Here is a 21,124-nt window from a genome sequence, read left to right on the forward strand (position 1 = left end):
GGTAAGCACCGCCACTTCAAATATATTTAAATAACTTTTTAAGAAATTTTAAAGAACAGAGATGTAAAATGAAGTGCATTCAGTAACCTAAACACATATCTGTTTCATCCCCTCAGCTAGAAAATATATAAAAATACCAATAATTAAATATGCAGTCGTCCCTTTTACTGGCCCATTATGTAGCCCTACTGGTATCTCCAATATAATCCAAAGGGAACACTGAACATGCTTTGGTAGCTGGGGCTGAGGCCAACACCTAAGGAAGCAGGTGTTCATCTAAGCCATCTATCACAATGTAACAGCCTGCATATGATCTTACATGCCCGGCATCTGCTTAAAGGCACCTTGCCAGCATGGTTTGCCCATAATGAAATGTTTCTATGGTGGGTATAACTTTATCCCTGCCACCACAACAAGGGACAACAGGCCAGCAGCCACTCAATACTACATCCTACTGACCATCCAGTACCAAAGTCCCAATTTAAACCTAGTTAGGCTTCTGTCTTATTAGTTATTTTCTTGTTTCATCATATTTTAGGAATTAGTGAAAGTGGAAGTGGGAACAACTTATCTATATGTAAAAGGCATGCATATCTGATAATCGATACAGTCTGGTAATGAAACATGATATGAATCCAAAGGAAGAGGCCCAGCTAGCTTAAATCATAAATATTACTTCTCTGCTGTGTATTCAGGCACTAACTTTGACAGCTGTCAACTTCAAAAACAAAACACATAAGCCTCGTTTTTCATAATCAGTAAGAAATGTGATGGGGGTCTATGTAAACTATGGTCTACTAAGGGAGACAGAGGGCAAAGATATAGAGGTACGTTCTGGAATTTGAGAGTTCTCTGATGGCAAGGAATGAAGATTTGGGAAAGAGGCTGATATTTTGATGCAGTGTTAAGAAAACAGTGGTTCCAATTTTGGAAATGACAACGTGTCAAAAGAGAAATCATTCTGTTAATTCATAATATAACGTTCTTTGACTAAAGTTCCAGAAACACACAGTCGAAGGGTATTCCCATCTGCTAGAATACAGATTTATAAAACAATGAAAAAAATCATAAGGGCATTTATAGTGTTGTACTTAGAATACATCTGTGGATTCTATAGTCAACAGTGGTAGGGTTACCAGCGTCATCACTGGGAATCTTCTCAAAAAGGTCACCTTCCATATCCACAGGATAATAAAAATAGAATTAAAAGATATTCTGATCAAAGAAATACATCTCGTTCATTGATATAAGTCAGTGCATTCCATGCTGAACATACACAGAATAATGCATTAACTACTGGCACAAGCCTGGGGGAGCAGTGGTTAAGGCACTGTGCTTACACATCTAGCAGGTCTGGGGAAGTCTCTAGAGGTGTCTAACCGAGTTTTGTTTCACTTATTTTGATTAGCCTTGACATTTTAAGCTCAGAGACATGCTTAGAGAACAGTAATGCATTTTACTTGTTAAAAAAAAACATGACTCCTTTATTTAAAACTGAAAAAGGGTAGAGATGTCAAGTTTCACAACATCAGCTCAGGAATTCTCCCTTTCCTAAACAGACAACATTTCTAAATGTGAGTACAATAACATAAAGCTGCGTGCATATATGTTGTGGCTATGGCAGAACACACCAAACTACCCTTTTTACTGTGAGTTTGGTTCACAATAAAGCTCAGCTGGGATGGGGGTGGGGGCTGATCTTATGTTTTCAAGCCCTCCTCCAAAGAACTGGAACACAGTCAGCTTTTGCTTACCTGCCATCCTATCCAGACTCTGAAATAGGTATTTATTTATTTATTTCAGCTTCATTTTAGAGATGGTGCAGCAGTTAATATTGCTACCTTGTAGATCCTGGTTCTCTGGTTCGGTTCCAAGATGGGCGGGGTGTGGGGGTAGAAGGCTTTCTGTGGAGAGTGCATATGTGCTCCCTGTGTCTGTATAGTTGCTTTGGTTTTCTTTTCACTTGTCAAACACATGCCATTAAGTGAGCTGGCAGTTCTCTGAAGTGCCCATGAGTATATGTGCTGTGTCCAAGGAAGTGTGTATAAGCATACTGCAGTAAACAGGTATCCTGTCCAGGACTAGTTTTCTGTCTTCTTCCTATTTCATGCTGGAATATGCATTGGCTCCCTGTGACCCTATTTATGACCCTAAATAGCAGAAAACAAGTATTGTAGAATGAAGGAACAATTTCACTGAGTGAAGTGCTTTTCTAGTGAAAAAACAAGTAGCAAAACTCAATAGAGACTAGTCCTAAAGAAGAAGTATAGTAACAAATAGAACAGAGCAAGGTATGAAGTATATAAACTGCAGTGGCATGGGATTCAGTTTCAGTTTTTAAGCTGAACTTTATTACAGCATTAGAAGATGAGGTATGCGCCAGATCAGCCTCCCTCGTAATGGGGGGGGGGGGGCTCAAATGAAAGAAGGCAGTTTCTCAGACAATATAAATTTGCTATTACATTGCTGTACCATAAGTAAAGGCAGAGCTTAAATCCATGCATTATGTCAGTCACTTCCACTACATCTTCTTCACTCATTGGATCTTACATCACTAAAACTTAGCAACAAAGCCTCGTTTATGACAAGCTCAAGTACAAATAAGTTTACGTCATGTGTACTTGAGCTTTTCATAAAATAAGCAAATCCAACACAATAAAAAAGTGTTTTTGGAGCGCCCCCATGTGGGTGATATAACCTCCTAATCCCCTATTTATCATTCTCCTTCCAGGTTCCATGCACCTCACAGAAACAGCAATCACTGATAAGCTATCTAAAACTTGCTTCACTCTTATTCCAGGAGGCTGCTAGTTCAGACCACCCAATGAGTGCTCACATATATGTGTTACAATCTTACTCCTCTGTGCATTATGCGAGTGTTGCACATGCACCTCACAGCTTCACTATTATACTTGACCATCTGGGACCTGAACTCAGGTATTTGAATCGCCTGACTATAAGGCTTCTAACTGCTTATCCTGGTGACTGCTGAAGTAGTGGTAAAAAGTCACTAGTTCATCCTGTGGGATCCTTAGGCATTCTCGGGTATGTTGATAGATATAATCCACACAAAGTGTCCTGGGTCTGACCCAGGAGGATCTCCTCCCTTTGGATGATTTCTGGTACACCTCCCATGTGAGCCACTTAGGGGGTATCCTCATAAAGACCCCAGTCCCTGTCCATTGTCTTTTTGCAAGATGGAGGAACAGCAGTTGTACTCTGAGACTGTCTGAGATTAATAAGCTCCTCAGTCTGCCAAAGGAAGTGAACCCAATTAAAGAATCCCATTTCAGTCACTTGAATCAACTGACCACCACAGTTTGATAAAACCCCTACAGTACACCACGATACATAAACTCTGCTATCCACTGAATTCGCCTACCCGCGTGCCTCCAGGGGATAATCCATACTCTTCTTGAACAGAACCTTGTCCTGTGATTTGAAGTTGCTGATTTTCTTTGCATCCACTTAACACTCAGCAGTGAATCATTCCAGTACATGCCAGCAATCAGTCACTTGACACTAAAGGGATAATGTCATCTGTAAGCAACAAAGATACACCCATTATGTCTCCAAACTGAATACTGTCCAGTTTATGAAAATCACAACAGAAGGAGAGACAAGACACATATTTGGCTGAGCGTATCAGACTTAATGCCGAGAATGTAGATAAAAATCTTACAGAGATCAAATGGCATTTAGTGTCCATGGAATACAATATCGCTATAGCAGTTCACACAGGCTTTACATTAGTTTTCTTAAAGTCCGCTAAACACATACATAATACTGGTGAAGGCCCATAATACTTCAAATACCTGTGGAAAGATAGTGAGATGATCTACTGCTATACAGCCAGGATGGAATCCATTTTCCTCTTTTCCTTAGATCTATACAGACTTAATTTACCATGATGGTTAGAAATTAAGGACACAGACTATAAGGCTGAGAGAAGAACACAGGTGTAATTTTATTAAAGTAGTAAGGAATTAGGGACATAGAGTATAAGGCCAAGTGAACAATACAGATGTAATTTTTATAAAGCAGTAAGGAATTAGGTAGTTAGAAAATAAGGAAAACTGAACAAGTGCATGACAGTGGGTTTTTCTCTGCTTTAACTAGTATATCAGGCAGCTACAAAGAGCTTCATTCTAGAGGTGAATCTTTTTAAATCCATTTCTCAAACAAAAAAATGGTTATGATTTGCTGCTAAACCATAATTCTTTTTCTTGCTGTATGTATAGCATTTATGTAATGCTTCTAGATATTCCTCAGCATGTGACTATGTATGAATACTGCATTTATCCACATTTATGTGTGTGTGTGTGTGTGTGTGTGTGTGTGTGTGTGTGTGTGTGTGTGTGTGTGTGTGTGTGTGTGTGTGTGTGTGTATATATATGTATGTATGGGTCTACTTCACATAATTGAACATCCAAATGTTCGACTTTTATATGGCCGAGGCCGAGACCATATGATCAAACATTTGAATGTTCGACAATGTGAAAAAAAAGAAATAAACAAAAAAAAAGCCCCCTGCACCCCCCACACCCCCGCTATTTAAATATACCAACTCTGAGATCGCACTACATTACGGTAAAGGGAAATCTTCCCATTCCATGCTCTATGGAGATCCCCATTCAGATCGTTCGAACTTTTAAAACTTCTATCATATGGTCTCGGCCATATGAAAGTTGAGCTTTTAAACGTTCGACCATCTGAAAGGGACCCATGTGTATGTGTGTTTGTGTGTGTGTGTGTGTGTGTGTGTGTGTGTGTGTGTGTGTGTGTGTGTGTGTGTGTGTATACGTATATATACATCAATATATATGTATATCTACACACACACACACACACACACACACACACACACACACACACACACACACACACACACATATATACATATAGAGTTGGTATATATAGTTTGGGGGATACTTGGGTGGGTTTGATTTCATTAGTTGTGGATACCCTTGTGTTGTGGGGCAATTGTTTCTTTGCCCTTGTAAATTCCACAAATCATGGAAGTGAATTTTGCTGAATAGAAGTCGACGGAATGGTGTTCGCTGAAAAAACTTTCGCCAAACTAATATAGACTCTGTCTCTCTCTCTCTCTCTCTATATATATATATGTATATATATATATACACACACACACACACACACACACACACACACACACACACACACACACACATATATAGATTTATATGTTCATAAGTGTTTACTGGGTTAATGATAACAAGGGCCTTTTTAAACCTAGCTATGCATCTCAAATCTCTGACAACTTCTGGTACCAGTGTAAGGATGGAGTTGGGAGATGAAACATTTACAAGCAGAGGCCTGGGAGATGAACCATTTCCAGGCTGCCTGCGTCCATTGCAGACATAGGTGCCAAACCAGGAGTGAAGGCTGAAAGCCTAGCTAGATAGAATTTTGTAAATAATTCTATGTCATAGTAAATATTAATAGGATCCACAGGCTTGTCTAACAAATGTAAGAAAATTGTGTTATGTTCTGAGCTTCAAAAATGTAACCACAGTGCACCCTGCTGAAAGAAAGCTGATAAGTAAAACATTGTATGACTGTTTGATCTCAAGCTCGGTGACAGGATGTCTGGGCTAGAAATTCTTTCTATTGTCTTAACTTAAGAGATAATTACTAAGGTTATACATGTAAAGTGTCTTTTATTGCTATGTTATCCTGGCATCTGCAAGATCAAAGAAATGTTAACATTTAGAGTTTCTGTTAGCCTGGGAAATAAAGGAGAAGTGATAAAAATGATGTAATGTGAAATGACTCGGCAGTACTGGGTGTTATCAATTTTAGAGTTTCTCAGAGTGAAAGATTGAGTATTTTGTATCTTGTCTTGTATCTGAAAACATTCCACTCACCAGCACTTGCTTGCTCTGTATGTAAGTAGTATTTAGAACTTAGTATTTCTCTAGATAGATAGAATATAGCCAGATTAGTCTAGCTGTTTTCTATATCTATGTCAGACTATCCAACAATATTGTTTTAAAGCAATCTCCTGTAATCTCTGAACTCTAATATCATTGTGGTGGAGTAATAAGTATTGTCTGGTGTTTTTATTATTTATTGGTAAATATTTTTAAACCTTTTAACTGTGGCTGTTTTGTGTAGAGATAATTTAAACTCTAGAGTACTTTCATGTATTTGTGATACTGTTCAAGCCAATCCAATAGTCTTGCTGTTCGTCACACTTACTAATAGGATAATAATAATATTGCACAGTAAAATTGGACACCCTTTGGTAAGGGCCTTATTAGTAGCTGATAAATAGTGGTTGGTGGCAGTGATTTCTACCTTATAGTCTGGAGAGAAGGGGGCATAGCTGGAGAACCAGTGCCAGCCTTCCCCAGGAGTGTCTGTGTGTTTGTATATAACTTATATCTTAAAGTGTGTGTGTGTCACTTACTTGGAAAGGAACATGAAGCACTGGTTGGACAGAGAGGGTGCTGGAGATTTTATCTTGAACACTAGGCTGAGAGTTGTACCCTGTAGCTGTGCCAGTGGAGGGTCTTATTGGGGATCTGAAGAGAAAGGGAGAAACCAGCCTCAGACTGACTGTGATCTCTGTGTGCTCTTAAGGGAAATTGTACTTCACTGTGTGTGTATTTGTTATCATTTCCAATGTGCACAACCCTCACTGGTGCTAGTGATGAGGATTGAGGGTCCTTGATTACTGGGCCAGTGCATGGACATCACACCAGGGATGAATTTCCTGTTCCCCATCCAATTATTCAAGTTCACTTGTATTTGGTTAGGTAGGAGTTCTACTTTACTTGGATGGGGAGCCTGTTTCAGAGAAGTGGTAGTCTGTGGGATACATACCTCTCTGTCCAGCAGGTTCTATTTATATCACAGGCAAAGTTTAAGTGTTTAGAATGAGTAATTCTGGTGCTGTTGGTTTTGCAGATATGCAGGAAGCCCATCAGAGTGGGGTCTGACAATGCCTTGAATGCCAGGCATAGATATTCCCTCAACAGCCTATAGGAGACAGAATACAGGGATAGAACCTTGAGGTGGTCTACATAGGACATGTTACTTACACCCTGTATTTTTTGTGAGGAACCTCTGTGGACATTCCAGTTGTTGGATAATCTGGGTTAGGTACAAACCAAAGGGAGCATTGCACTCAGTGATGAGTCTGATGAATGTCGAATACAGTGGAGCAATGACTTCCTTGGACCTGGATGCCATACCTTTGTTTATAAGTTGCACAACATAGAATGATTTACTCACTACTGTAGACATGTGATGGTCAAAGGCTAGATTATTCTCTTTGAGTGTCACAAAGTCCTTTTCTACTGAGTCAACTGTTAAGGGTATGTTGTCAATATGATAGTTAAGAGGGGTGGTTGACTTCTCAAATGATACTATTATGCAATTTGGAATTTAGTTTTTGTCCATGGCTCTGACACCATTTGTTTGCCTGTATCAGCTCTTCATGGAAAACATTTGTGTCAGTAGGAGATTCAGTGACAGCTCCTAATTTACAATCCTCTGTAAATTTAGTCAACCAGCATCCATTGACATTATCCTTGACCTCAAAGAAGTAAATGCCAAAAATAAGCAATCCTAGGACCTATTCCTGAGGGACTCCACTGGTGACTGGCCTCTTCGTAGCAGTGAATTCCCAATTCTAACTTTCTGGGTCCTGTCTGTGAGCCAGCTGGCTATCCACAAGGTGACACAAGGGTTTGTACTTAACCTCTGGAGTTTGACAACAATGAATGAGTGGGATATTGTGTCTAATGGCTTGGACAGGTTAAAGTCGACAGTGTGAACTATTTTGACTTCATCCATTTCTCTGGTAACGAAGTCCACCAGGTTGAGTAGCCATGACCTGCCCTTGAAGAAACCAAATTGGCTTGGATCCAGTGTCTGAAGGTTTCTTATGTCATTACAGATCATTTGATAATTCTTTCCAAGGCTTTGCTTATGAGATGAGTGAGACTTATGGGTGTGTACTTTCTAGGGTCTGTAGATGGCCCACCTTTGTGCAGAGGGATGATTGTTGCTGTTCTACATTTATGAGGCATGAAGCCAGTTTGGAGGCTACAGTTAAATGGCAATTCCAGAGGGCCCGATAGGTCATGTTTCCTACTATTTAGAGGGCATCCTGGGATATCGTCTGGATGCATTGATGCAATGTTCTTGGCCTTAGAGAGAGCATTAAAGACCTGTTCCCTAGTGATAGCAAGGGAAAGTTATATTTGATGGTATTTGCTAAGGGAAGGTTGAGGGGAAGAGACATGTAAATTTAGAGGTGAATTTGTCAGCCAATAGGTTTGCTATTTCTTCTGCCTCAGTATAGGTGGATCCATTTACAATGAGGTCTGTACACAATTGTGTATTGCCTTTGAATTTGTAGGCATAGCTAAAGAATGCCTTGTGGTTGTCCTTGGCCTGGGAGGCCAAAATTACCTCAGATTTGGCTTTGGTAGACTTTATTTGTCCTCTAAGTTGTTTGTTTAATTTGACGAGAATGCTTTTATCCTGTTGGGTGCTCCAGCTCCATTGTTTTCCATGATATTCTTCCTTCTGTCACAACCAATTGATGTTGTGATTCCACCAGGGTGGCTTGTTTTTTGAGTTTGTTCTGTACTTCTTGCTGGTGTGCATAACTGCCTCTATACAGCTATTAGCATTCTTGTTTAGGGCTTCTGGGAACAGTTATGCCTAGGCAGCAGTGTTCTCAGGGTTTATGAGACTTGAAATTTTGCCAGGATATCACTTAATAGTAGGAAGTTAGCTTTAGAGTAATTCCTGAATATTTCAAGGTCTGCTGGCATTCCAGGTTTTACTTTTACTTCAAAGGAGACATTTTGTGGTCTGACCTTACCAGAGAAGACATTACACTATGGAGAGTGCTCACCCCTATTAGTGAGGACCACATCCAGTATAGTTGCACTCCTGATTGGTGTATTGACTATCTGGTTCATCTAGTTTGTATTTACCATATTCAGGAATCTCTGTGCTTGTACGTTTGTTGTTCTATAGGATTCCCAGTTACTAGTGGGGTAATTAAAGTCGCCTATGAATATGGTATTGGGTTGGATGGCTAGTGTTTCTAATAAGATTAAATACATGGTATGGGTTTTCTGGGTCATAGAGTGGGACCTATACCTTGCAAGTGGTATTGGATTTTGCCTATGGTGATTTGGACATGGAGAAGCTCAAGTGCATCGCCCTATCTGACCAGCCTTGAGGTATACTTATTTTTGATGTAAATAGAGACATCTCCACCTTTAGTAGCTGTCTGTGTAGGAGCTGGTCTAAATGTGTAGAAGGCATTATAGCCTTGCACTGCTGGTGTGCTGTCCACAGCTTTAAACCATGTCTCACTGACTGCACAGATGTCAGCATTCTCTAGGGTGAAGAAAGCTTCTAGGGAGTGGAGTTTTTTGTTTAGATTCTTAGCATTGGGAGCAACACCTTTTGATTATCTTGATTTTTATTTGCTATGTCAGAATTACTTTCAGTTTGGCATTGCCTAAAAAAGGCACTATAAGGGATGACAATGTTTTAACTAATATTTGAAAGCCTAGAGGGGAGAGGTGCAGATCATCCCAGGCAAAGCAGCACGGCTTCCATGCTGAAAAATAATGCACCCCCTTAGAATGAACCAGAAACTCAAACACTTACAGTAAACTCTCAGCTAGCCAGAACTCAAGCAACCAGAATGCTAAAACAACCAGAAAAAAAAAATAGAAGAAATACAATTTTCATGTGTTGCACACCCCCCCCCCTCCAGCAGAAACATACCTTTACTTTTTTAGAGTTTTAGAGTTTTAAAAAAGAAAATTGAAATAAATTCCCTCTTTCCTTAACCTACGAACAAGTCAAACCAAATAGTATAGGGTACAGTATGTCAGGCCTATTTTTAATAGTAACTCTCAAGCAACCAGAAACTACAGTTATCTGGCATCTGCCAATCCCCATGGGTGCCGATTAACCAAGAGTTTACTGTACTAAAGTCAGTCATCTTTTGTTTGTATTTTGGCATCATCCTTGGAGAAGGTAAAATGCTGCTCAGTGCTAGTTTCATACCAGTGTGGGACACGTATTCTGAGAGGTCTGTGATGTCTCTCTTCGTATAGTCTAGGGAGGTGCATCTTAGCTCATTTATACCCACATGGACTGTGACTGAGTCATATTGATACATGTAATCCAGTGACCTAAGTGCATGCATAATGTGGTGGATCCTGGCCTTGATAAGCAACTGGCTGTGACTTTCTCCTTATTCAGCCTGGTAAGAGGGACATCAGTTTGTCTCATAATGGAGTCTCCACTGACCAGAATGTTGGATTGTGTGGTGGCTTGCCTTATGGGTTTAGAAGTAGAGCCTCCATAAGTTGTGTCTATGTGTTGATGTAGGTGTTGTTTTGAAAGAGTGCATTCAGGGAATGCTGAGGGTGTTTATTATGTGTACTTCATCTAGGAGATCTTTGGGGTTTAGAAAGGTCACAAATAAGTGCCTCAGCATATGTAGGTCTAGCGTCTGCTTTGATTTGTGTGCTAGGTACTGCATGTGTACTACTCATACCTCTCAACAGTGCAGAGTTTTGCAGAATTTCCAAATTTTTAGCTCATATTTTAGTCTGTTCCTCATAAATTCTGTGTTTTTCTGACAAATTACTGGATGATCTAAGGACTGATGTCACTAAATAATGACATACATTTGAGTTTCAGTCTTCAAATTTTTCAGAAAATGTATGTTAAAACAAATCCTGCTACTCTAGCAACTTTCTAGGCTTATAAGAGTAGTATTTAAAATATGTCCCTATTTTTGGGCCTTTGATCCCCCATTTTGTCAGTCTTTGTCCAGATTTCTTGCACCGAGAGGTTATGAGGTATGGTACTGCTGACAACCTTATTGACATTAGGGGTGTTTTGTGTGAGAGCTTTGCATTAAGTGATGATAATAAGGAGCTCAAATCCATGTATGCAAGGAGTACCAGGACTACAACTCATTACTACAACCACTAAGCTGCACATATTTCTGGTTTGAAAGAAATGCCCTCATGCAGGCTTGTGTTTGTTCCTGCAAGGCAATAGGAAACTAAATTGCATAAGCTGACTTTTCTATATATGTAAAAGACAAACCAAATCCCCAATGATGTATAAACATTTAGTATAATGTCCTAAGAAAATAGTATTGATTTTGTATAATCTAATTTTGGGTGAATGGTAAGGCTGACGTGTCACAGCATATCCTGGGGCTGATACAGCATGCGTTGTAACATTCTGCAAATGCAAAAACTTAGAATTATTATAAACATTGATGTCAGTGAAACACAATTCACTGACCAGCAATAAGCACCATGATTTTTTATCTTTATAAGCAATTTTACTCAGAATCATAGAACAGAATGTTTTTAATGACCTATCTTTTCATATTTAGTGGTTATATAAATATAAACAATATGACACTGTGTTAGTAGAAATAACACATTTAATCATGTATTTATGTATTTATTCATTTCATCCAAACATTCATTTATGCAATAAAGATGAAAAAGTATGGATTCCTGAAGAATTTGTCATCTGTTTGCATAGAGTTATTTAGCACATCAGAAGTGGCTACTTTTCTCAAAAAGTAATAGCCTGTCATTTGAAAGATGTTAATATCCATGAGTCACACTCTCTTTATCCAAATGTTATATTCATTTTTTTATTGTTCTAGAAATTCTACGCCTTTAACTAAAGCATACTTCAAAACTGAACATTGTGAAACTATTGTTTTCACCATTAATTTATGGAAAGAATAAATGTAAGAAATCACATTGAAATAACAAAACAGAAAAAAGCAAAATGTCTCTTATGGGGACTTCTGGTCAAGATGGTGGCTCAATAACAGTTCTTAGGTTCATAGGTAGGTTCATAAGTAGGTACTTGGCTATTGGCCGTAGGCCCTATATAAGCCTAGCCAAAAAGGTACACCGGATTTCACCACCCAAGAAAATTATTTTCCTGTGCCCCTGTTGAACAGAGCCACAGAAGTGATCCCCGGTGTGAATTTCCTATTTCCCATCCAATCATCAAGATTTTTCTTGAAGAGCACTAATGAAGAGCTTTGTTTGATATTGATAGGTAGCTTGTTCCAGAAAATGGGAAGTCTCTGGGACAGGAATCTATCCCTCCAGCATGTTCCGTTCATTGTGGAGACAAGGTTTAGGTCCCTAGAGTGTGTAGCTCAGAGGGACTGGGATTTCTTTAAGTGGGGCATGTCCAACAGTTCTGGGTTTGACATAGCTTTGTATGTTAGGCAGAGATCGCCTCTGAGTAGGCGATATGCAACAGAGTAAAGCTGGAGTTTTTTGAGACGGTCTGCGTAGGGTATCTCTTTGAGGCTGGTAATCCTCTTTGTGAGGTATTTCTGCGGCCTTTCCAGTTGTTGTAGATATCTTGTGAGGTACATAGCAAATGGGGTGCTCTACTCTATAATGGGGCTAATGAGTGATGAGTAGAGGGAAACAATTCTCTCTTTTTTCCTGGATGAGAAACCTTTTGTGATGAGGTGTACCATGTAGAAGGATTTCCTGACTACTTTGGAACACCGGTCGCACGTGTTGGTAATGACCAGGTCTAGGATATTGCTGCCCCTGGTGGGGGTGTGGATAAGTTGATCCAAGGCATTGGAATTTATGAATTTCAGAAAACGTTGAGCAAAAGAGTTGGTACATGAGTAGTTTTCCAAGTTAATGGTGGGGTAGTTGAAATCGCCCATTATTAGGGTGTTGGGTTGTACCCTAATATTTTTCAGTGTATCAGGAAATGAGGAGTGGGAATCCTGGGGCATGGAGGGGGATCTGTAGCAAGTTAAATTTGGACTGCGGTCTTTCCCAGAGTTAGTTGCACTTGGATAATCTCGGATGCATTATGCTGAGCAACTAGCCTGGAGATGTGGATATCCTTAATGAATATGGGCACAACTCCGCCTTTAGTGTTTCAGTCCAGGTTAGATGGCCGAAAGGTGTGGTATGAATTATAGCCTGGTAATGCAGGGGTACTCTCTGGAGCCTTGAACCAGGTCTCTGTCATTCCACAGATGTTGATGTTCTCCATTTTAAGGAGTGCCTCGAGTGAATGCATTTTGAGGTTTAGACTTCTAGCATTGAGTAGCATTACCCTCAGATTTTGCTTGCTTGTACCTGTTACGGTGGTGAATTTGTCATTTGAACCTTGCCTAAAAAAAGGCACTATAGGGGTGGCAAGAGCCTTAGCCGGTATCCGGAATCCCAAGGGCGACAGGTAGAGGTCATCTCTGGCAAAGCATCGTGGTCTGTCGATCATGTCATCCCAGGCAGACAGATACTGTATCCCCTTAGAATGACACCAGAAGCTCAGCCAATTGTTGAATTCCATCATTTTGTCCAGTAGAGGGGAACAATGACCTCTTTTTTCCTGGATGAGAAACCTTTTGTGATGAGGTGTGCCACATAGAAGGATTTCCTGACTACTGTGGTGATGTGACTATCAAAGGAGAGACTACTGTCCACCTGTGTCCCAAGGCCTCTTGTCATACTTTCAGTGATAAGTAGACTACTGCCTATGTGTTAGTTCATGGGAACAGAGTTTTTACCAAAGGGGGTGACAATGCACTTTTTGGGATTGAGCTTGAGGCCATGGCTTTGAAACCAGGCATCTGTCTCAGTGAGGCCCTTTTGTAGGATGTCTACATCGTTAGGAGTTTTGATTATGGCTCCTAGTTTGCAGTCATCTGCAGACTTCATTAGCCAAAGACCTTCTGTGTTAGCCTGTACTTCAGAGAAGTAGATACCAAACAGGAGAGGACCCAGGACTGAACCCTGTGATACTCCACTTTTCACTGGTCTGAAGTCGGATTTGGAGTCTGCTACTTTCACAGTATGGGTTCAGTCAGTGAGCCAGTTGGCAACCTGTCTTGTGACATAGGGATTTATACCTAGTTTAGTGAGTTTATTTATAATTCCAGCATGAGGAATGGTGTTGAAAGCCTTGGTGAGATCTAGATAGCTGTGTGAATCACCTTACCCTCATCTACAGCTTTGGTGACTGCTTCAAAGATGTCTATCAGGTTTAGGAGACATGATCTGCCTTTCACTAACCCGAACTGGGTGCGGTCCAGAGTTTGGAGATTACCAGTGTCTTTGTTTATAAGTTCCAGGATGATATGTTCCATGGCCTTGCAGACCAGGCTCATCAGGCTAATGGGGCAGTAGTTCCTGTGGTCCGTGGTGGCTCCCCCTTTGTGGAGTGGGATAACCATTGTTGTGCAGCATTCAGTGGGCACAAAGCCTGAGGTGAGGCCATGATTGAACATGGTAATTAGGTGGGGTGCCAGTTCATTCTGTAGTTCGTGTAGAACACAGCCTGGGATGTTGTCAGGTCCCATGGATGCTGTGTTCTTGGCTTTGGAGAGTGTGATTTTACCTGTACAGCCGTGATTACAGGAACTTTGCATTCTTCTGGTATAGAGATGGGCCCTTTAGGGAGTGAGGGGGGGGGGGGTAAAGTTAGCACTGAACCTATCTGCCAGGATGTTGGTATTATCAGTTGGTTCTGTATATTTAGTGCAATTGTGCTGTAACTCAGAGCAGATCTGAGTGTTGCCATTGAGATTCTTGACATAGCTATAGAATGCTTTCTGGTTGTCTTTGGAATCAGTAGCAATTTTGTTTTCGTAACTAGCTTTGGAGGATTTTATGAGGGATCTCAGCTTCTTACTGAAGCTGACCAGGGAGTTCCTCCAATCATGGGATTTTACTCTTTTTTGCAACAGTTTCTTTCTTCTGTTGTAGAGTGTGTTTATGGCAGGGGACCACCAGATTGGCTTCCTTTTTTTGGAGGATAGCATCTTGGTTCTGTTAGGGATAGCACGATCCATGCACTCATGTAAGTGCTTATAAAGTGCATTTGTGTAGGGTTCAGCAATCGTACCTTTATTGTCCATCTGCATGGAATTCGTGAAGTTTGCCCCTTTTGTTTTAAGAAGCATGAAGTTGGCTTTGGAGAAAATTTTTATGATGGTTTCCCTAATTGGGGGGGGGGGGTGCAGGCGGGATGTGGATGTCTAGGGTGATTAGCTTCTGGTCGGATCTGACCAACGAGGAATTGACCTCTGGTGTGCAACACTGGTCACCCATGCTGGTATTGACCAGGTCTAGGATATTGCTGCCGCTGGTGGGGGTGTAGATAAGTTGATCCAAGGCATTGGAATGTATGAATTCCAGAAAATTTAGAGCAAAAGAGTTGGTACATGAGTAGTTTTCCAAGTTAATGGTGGGGTAGTTGAAATCGCCCATTATTAGGATGTTAGGTTGTACCCTAATATTTTCCAGTGTATCAAGAGATGAGAAGTGGGAATCCTGGGGCATGGCGGGGGATCTGTAGCAACCTGAAATTTGGATTGCGGTCTTGCCTAAAGTTAGTTGCACTTGGATAATCTCAGATGCATTATGCTGAGCAACTAGCCTGGAGGAGTGGATATCCTTAATGAATATGGACACGCCTCCATCTTTAGAGTTTCAGTCCAGGTTAGGTGGCCAAAAGGTGTGGTATTAATTATAGCCTGGTAATGCAGGGGGGCTCTCTGGAGCCTTGAACCAGGTCTCTGTCATTCCACAGACGTCGATGTTCCTCATTTTAAGGAGTGCCTTGAGTGAGTGCATTTTGAGGTTTAGACTTCTAGAACTGAGTAGCATTACCTTCAGATTTTGCTTGCTTGTACCTGTTACAGTGGTGAATTTGTCATTTGAACCTTGCCTAAAAAAGACACTATAGGGGTGGCAAGAGCCTTAGCCAGTATCCAGAATCCCAAGGGCAACAAGTGCAGGCCATCTCTGGTAAAGCATAGTGGTTTGTCAGTCGTGTCATCCCAGGCAGACAGATACTGGATCCCCTTAGAATGACACCAGAAGCTAAGCCAATTGTTGAAGTCAATCATTTTGTCCTTGTACTGTGGTATAATTCTGGGTGATGGCAGAATGCTACTCAGGGCTAGGGTCATGCCTGCCTAGGCTACAAGATTGAAGAGCTCCTCCATGTCTTTTTTCATGTAGTCCAGTGAGGTATGCCTCAGGTCATTCACACCAACATGGACAATGACAGAGTCATATTTGTACTTGTTGTGGAGTGAAGTGAGTGCATGCATTATGTGGTGGATCCTGGCACCTGACAGACACCTGACAGTAACTTTCTCCTTGTTTAGTCTGGTGAGTGGAACTTCAGTGTGCCTGACTATAGAGTCACCTATGACTAGAGTGTTGGGTACGCTGTTATGCCTTATGGGCTGTGATTGAGTGGCACACGAGTTTGTGGGCTGTGTGTCATTTAGGTTGTGTTGAGGGGGGGGGGGGTGGAGGTTGCTTGCATTTCTGCTTTAGAGGTCTCTGTTGCTTGAGCAGATTTTTATTGAGAGCCTCCGCAAATGAAGGTGTGTGTTTTGTGTTTCTATGTGAGTGCTTTGGTGGTGTAGGTTTTGAGGGACTATGTGATGAGTGTGGTGTGGTGCAAGTGTTTAACTGTCTAGTCCACTCTTGGGTGAAGACAGTTTTGCTTCTAGTTCGGCTATATAAGTGCATCTCTCACAGGTTGTAGTGTTGGGTGGTAGGAGGAGAGGGCTGTCTGTGTACATGAGGCAATTGCTGCATTGCTCCAAGATGCCCAGATTCATCAGGTAGACAGGAGGAAACACTGGGAACTGACCCTTAGACATGCCTGGATAGGTGTTTATTTATTAAGTACTAAAAACTGTTTTTCTCTAGACAAGTGAGGAAAGTTGAGTGACGCAGTAATTTGTAGCTTATTTAGTGCTTACAATGAGTTCTGAACAAGTTCTGAGCTCAAAGAAACAGATTTGAGTGCTAAAACTGAAAAACTGGCTAGTTCTAAGGGAAATTTTGAAGAGCAGACTTTATGGTGCTGGGAACAGTTTAATGCTAGCTAAGCAGCGATGCATAAAGTGTATTTTTTTTAAATATAACAGCACTTTCCATTCCCACATCTAAACAAAAGTGAATTTCAGACTTTTTTCCCTTTTTCAAGTTTGGTGTCCAATTAATTAGTGGCTGTTTAATTTTTCTATTTCTTTTATAGTTTACCTTCTACGTCATTCTTTCCAGGTACCCCAGTAGCCCTGTCCATTCCTGTGTCTGCTAGCCTCTCCTAACATACCTGGACTATCTCTGTTCTAAGGAAGTGACTGAAGTGAAACCTGAGGGTATCCTGTGAGGTTGTACCAGTGCCTCAGACACCTGAGATGTTAATCAAACCTAGGTCATATAGGTTACAGTTAGGACTTTATCCCTCCATGCCATGGCACTGACCCAGCTGTTTACTTCTTTGTTATTAGGCAGTGCCTTGGATACCAAAGAAAAAGTCACAAAGCATTTTAAGCACCTTGCAGTTCTGAAATAAGAGCATAGTGGTTGGCTAGTGTGAAAATGCTTGTAGGAGCTATTCCCATTGCTTTCCCTGAACAAAATGCTCCTGAGTTGTCTCTGAGGCTAGCAAATGTTCACTTTCAGATAATAATGATGGAGTTACAGGCAATAAACACTTGTTTAACAGATTATGCAGAAAAAAACATTGATGGAAAAATGTCTGAAATGGAAAATGTGCTTACAGCTAGCTCACTCTAATCAACTGCAGGAGTTTAAGGCTGGCGTAAAAAGATTTTGCTATCAGGATGACAGCAATGAAATCTAAAGGTGGCATACGGGATACTCATTAGACAGACGTGGAAGACAGAAGCAGGAGGAAGAATCCCCAGTTCAGTGGTATTCATGATTCTGCAGAAGGAAGGACTGTATAGGATATATGCAGTCAAGCCTGCCCTTGGACCTAGTAAAAATACAGAGTCCATAGAGATTCTTTTGAAACTTACTTCTTAAAGGAGCATCTTCCTACACATTCCTGGGCTCCAGAAAGTACTGAAGATTAGAGGTAGTTATGTGTTTTGTGGACATGAATTTCCAGTTAAAACCAGTCAAGAAAAGGTTTTCTTTCCTGTTGCTATTATGCAACACAGGAATCTCAGATGGAAAACATGGCTAATTTATCCAGCTCTACTTAAGATTTATGTGCTACAGGTCTCATCAGTCTTTATTTCTCCAGATGAAGCCAAAAGGAAAATTCAATAAACTTCTGATGTAGGGCCTACACACTCAGGCTGTGGTGTCCATCTGGCAGAGCCAGCAAGTATGCAGGCAAATAAGGAGACACTAGGAAGCAGAATATTCTTCATGAGCCTTTTCCATTGTTTAGAAAACATCTTCAGAAAGTGGAAAGTACAGCCCAGGCTGTTGAAAAGAGATCATAAATGCTGGTTTGTGGATTTTATAGTGCTGGGGTTAAATTCTTTTGTATGCTCAGCAGGGACACCTCTGCTTTTCACTGCAAACAGTATTAAAGAGGGGGGGGGGTTGTGTCATATCTTTATGATATGCTACTCTGATGCATTAATATATGCATTGGTTATGCATCCTTAATTAAGGGGTCGCTGGAAGCACTTGTCTGTAGCAGCTTCATCTGGCTAAGATTATTATTAACAACGTTGGAGGAATTTAAATGGGGGAAGGGGTACAGGTATTATGAAGTGGTGGTTCTATGCTTAAAGTTTTTTTGTCCTTAAGTCATAGATTGCAGTGAATATTTGCACTGCTGGTTACCTTTCTGACAACAGCAGTTTGCCTCCTCCATGGAAGCTGATTATGATCACAGGGAAATGAGATTTTGGAAAGGTGAATGTGGAGCACTATTATGGTAGCCACATAGCAGTAATTCCAAAGATAATTATACCAGCATTATAAATTTTGGAACTACAATGGCAACTCAAATTAGATGCCTTTAATATGCCAGGCTTAAATGAGAGCTGCAACATAGCCCCTGTGCTAAAATATAGGTCCTTTTTACGTTGATTATTTACATGTGGTTGCCTTTCCTGAAGTCACCTTGAATGTTAATTTAGAGTGAAATAGTTTTATATTGTACATCATATGTATATACATTTTTATTTGTATATATTAATTTTATTGTTTATTGTACTTATTGTCAATCTTTTAGGGGTAGTAGGCATATTATATACATATATACACTGTCATTGAATGTGTTTTCAAAAAAACAATGGTTGAACTTTAAGGAAGTGATGTTTTTTACGTATTACAGCTGAAGTGAATGAGGCTGACTACAGTATAAATTGTAGTTGGCGCCTTTTTTACTGTGTTTTTAGCCTCTGAAGAAGCTACATTGCCGTAGTAGCGAAAACGCTATTTAATTTTTGTTTATAATAAAATTGCGTTAAGGCTTTGTGACTGTCCTGACTGCTGAGCACTTATTTTGTTTTTCTAAAGCATTATAAATAGGAAGCTTTGCCTCCAGCCCTTTAGATGTTTTAAAATGGATGTCAGCGCAAGGCCCTCCAAAACCAACTCTAAACTACAGTAGTTTTGTTGCATAAAATTTAGCCTGAATTCTGTCATGCTCTTACACCTGAACATCTAGGCTTTCTAGTCCCACACATGTTAACAGACACGTTTCACCGTACAAACCTCTTTCCTCCATTTTTCCAAGCTTCTCAAGGTATTCTTGTTTTCTAGCTCATTTTTCTTTAATTCCCATACATTTATATGTTAAGCTTTTATCTGTGCTGCAGCTTCCCATTTCCTCTTGTTGCACAGTCTTACACCCTGCCTCTGCTTTTATGTTACAATCACCTTGCATTCAGCTAACACTTGATGATATCGCATTTAGATGTCTTTCTTATAAATATTCTAGATATTTTATGGTCACTATCAACTGTTGATAATGATGATGTCATAGTAAATCCAGTAATTGCATCCAGTGGTTGGTAGCATCAGGGGCTTTATCATTATCCAGTAGACGAGGTATTAACTGCTACACTATCAAAATTAAGAGAGGTATGAGATGAAGGGTAAGGAACAGTCTCTTGGGTTCACAGTTACAACACTTCATGACTCAAATGGTCTTGTGTACATAGTTTCATAGTCAATTTATTATTCCGAGATGAAAACAGCCCTGTCCTCTACAAATATTTGCTGTTATAGCAATGATAGACCATCCATCCCTTAGGACTTCAGTGTGTTTGCATGACTAATTACAAGTTTCCTGTTGTTTGTCAACTGGATTTTGGATTCTAACAATTTCTTCGGATCTCAACACAAACATTATTTAGCTAATCTGTCATAATAATACTCCTGTGTTTGTTGGGCTTTCTGGCATGTAGGTTGCATATCTGGTATTGTTTCTGGCTAAAGTAGAATGGAAGATGTCATTAATACTGTTGCCATTTGCCTCTCTATCAATAACTGTAAAAGTCAAAGTGCCATGGATTATAGTGGTGTGCCTTTCTATTCGAGAAAGGTAAGAAAACAGTTTTGCTTGAAGCTGATTTAGTTAACATTTGTTGACCAGGAAAGTTCGACTTGGACAGAGCCTATTTCCAGTGGAAGCCCATGGAGAAATGCTCCATACACGTCTTTGGATTGTCTGATGAAACTGGAGTACCCGGAAGAAACCCATGAGAACAAAGGGAGGACATGAAGACTCCACACAGAAGGTACCCCAGCTAAGAATCAAACCGAAGAATCTCTTGCTGTGAGGCAGCAATATTAACCGCTGAACCGCTATGCCTGATAATACATGTTTTCATGATATCTTTTACAGTTTGAGTAGCTTTCTCATTCAGCTTGATAAACAGATTAAGGATAGCTTGCTGAAAAAGTAATGTACTCAGATTTTCGATTTTGTGAAAATACACTTAATTCTTGCATTACACACTTTAACCCCATTATCAGAAATGAGTATGCCAGGCATACCATGGTGTGAGAAAAGTGATGTTCATTAAGTGTGACGACAGTTTGTGAAGGAATGTTCTTTCAGTCTGCCAAACTCTGGATACAATGGCCAATGAGATACTCACTGTCCTTTAGGTGAAATAAATCAGCAGCTCTTTAGTCGACTTTCTGACAAGTATTTATGAGACAACACCGAGTCTTTAGCATGCCTCTTATGAAACATGTCACAGATTTGACAGTTCTACTGTAACTGAATTTAATGAGACATTCTAGGCCAGGATATCATGTTACACTTCCTTTCTTTG

The sequence above is a fragment of the Protopterus annectens genome, chromosome 13.part0, assembly GCF_019279795.1.
Source record: "Protopterus annectens isolate FY-2018-M chromosome 13.part0, PAN1.0, whole genome shotgun sequence".
Taxonomy (NCBI): Eukaryota; Metazoa; Chordata; order Ceratodontiformes; family Protopteridae; genus Protopterus; species Protopterus annectens.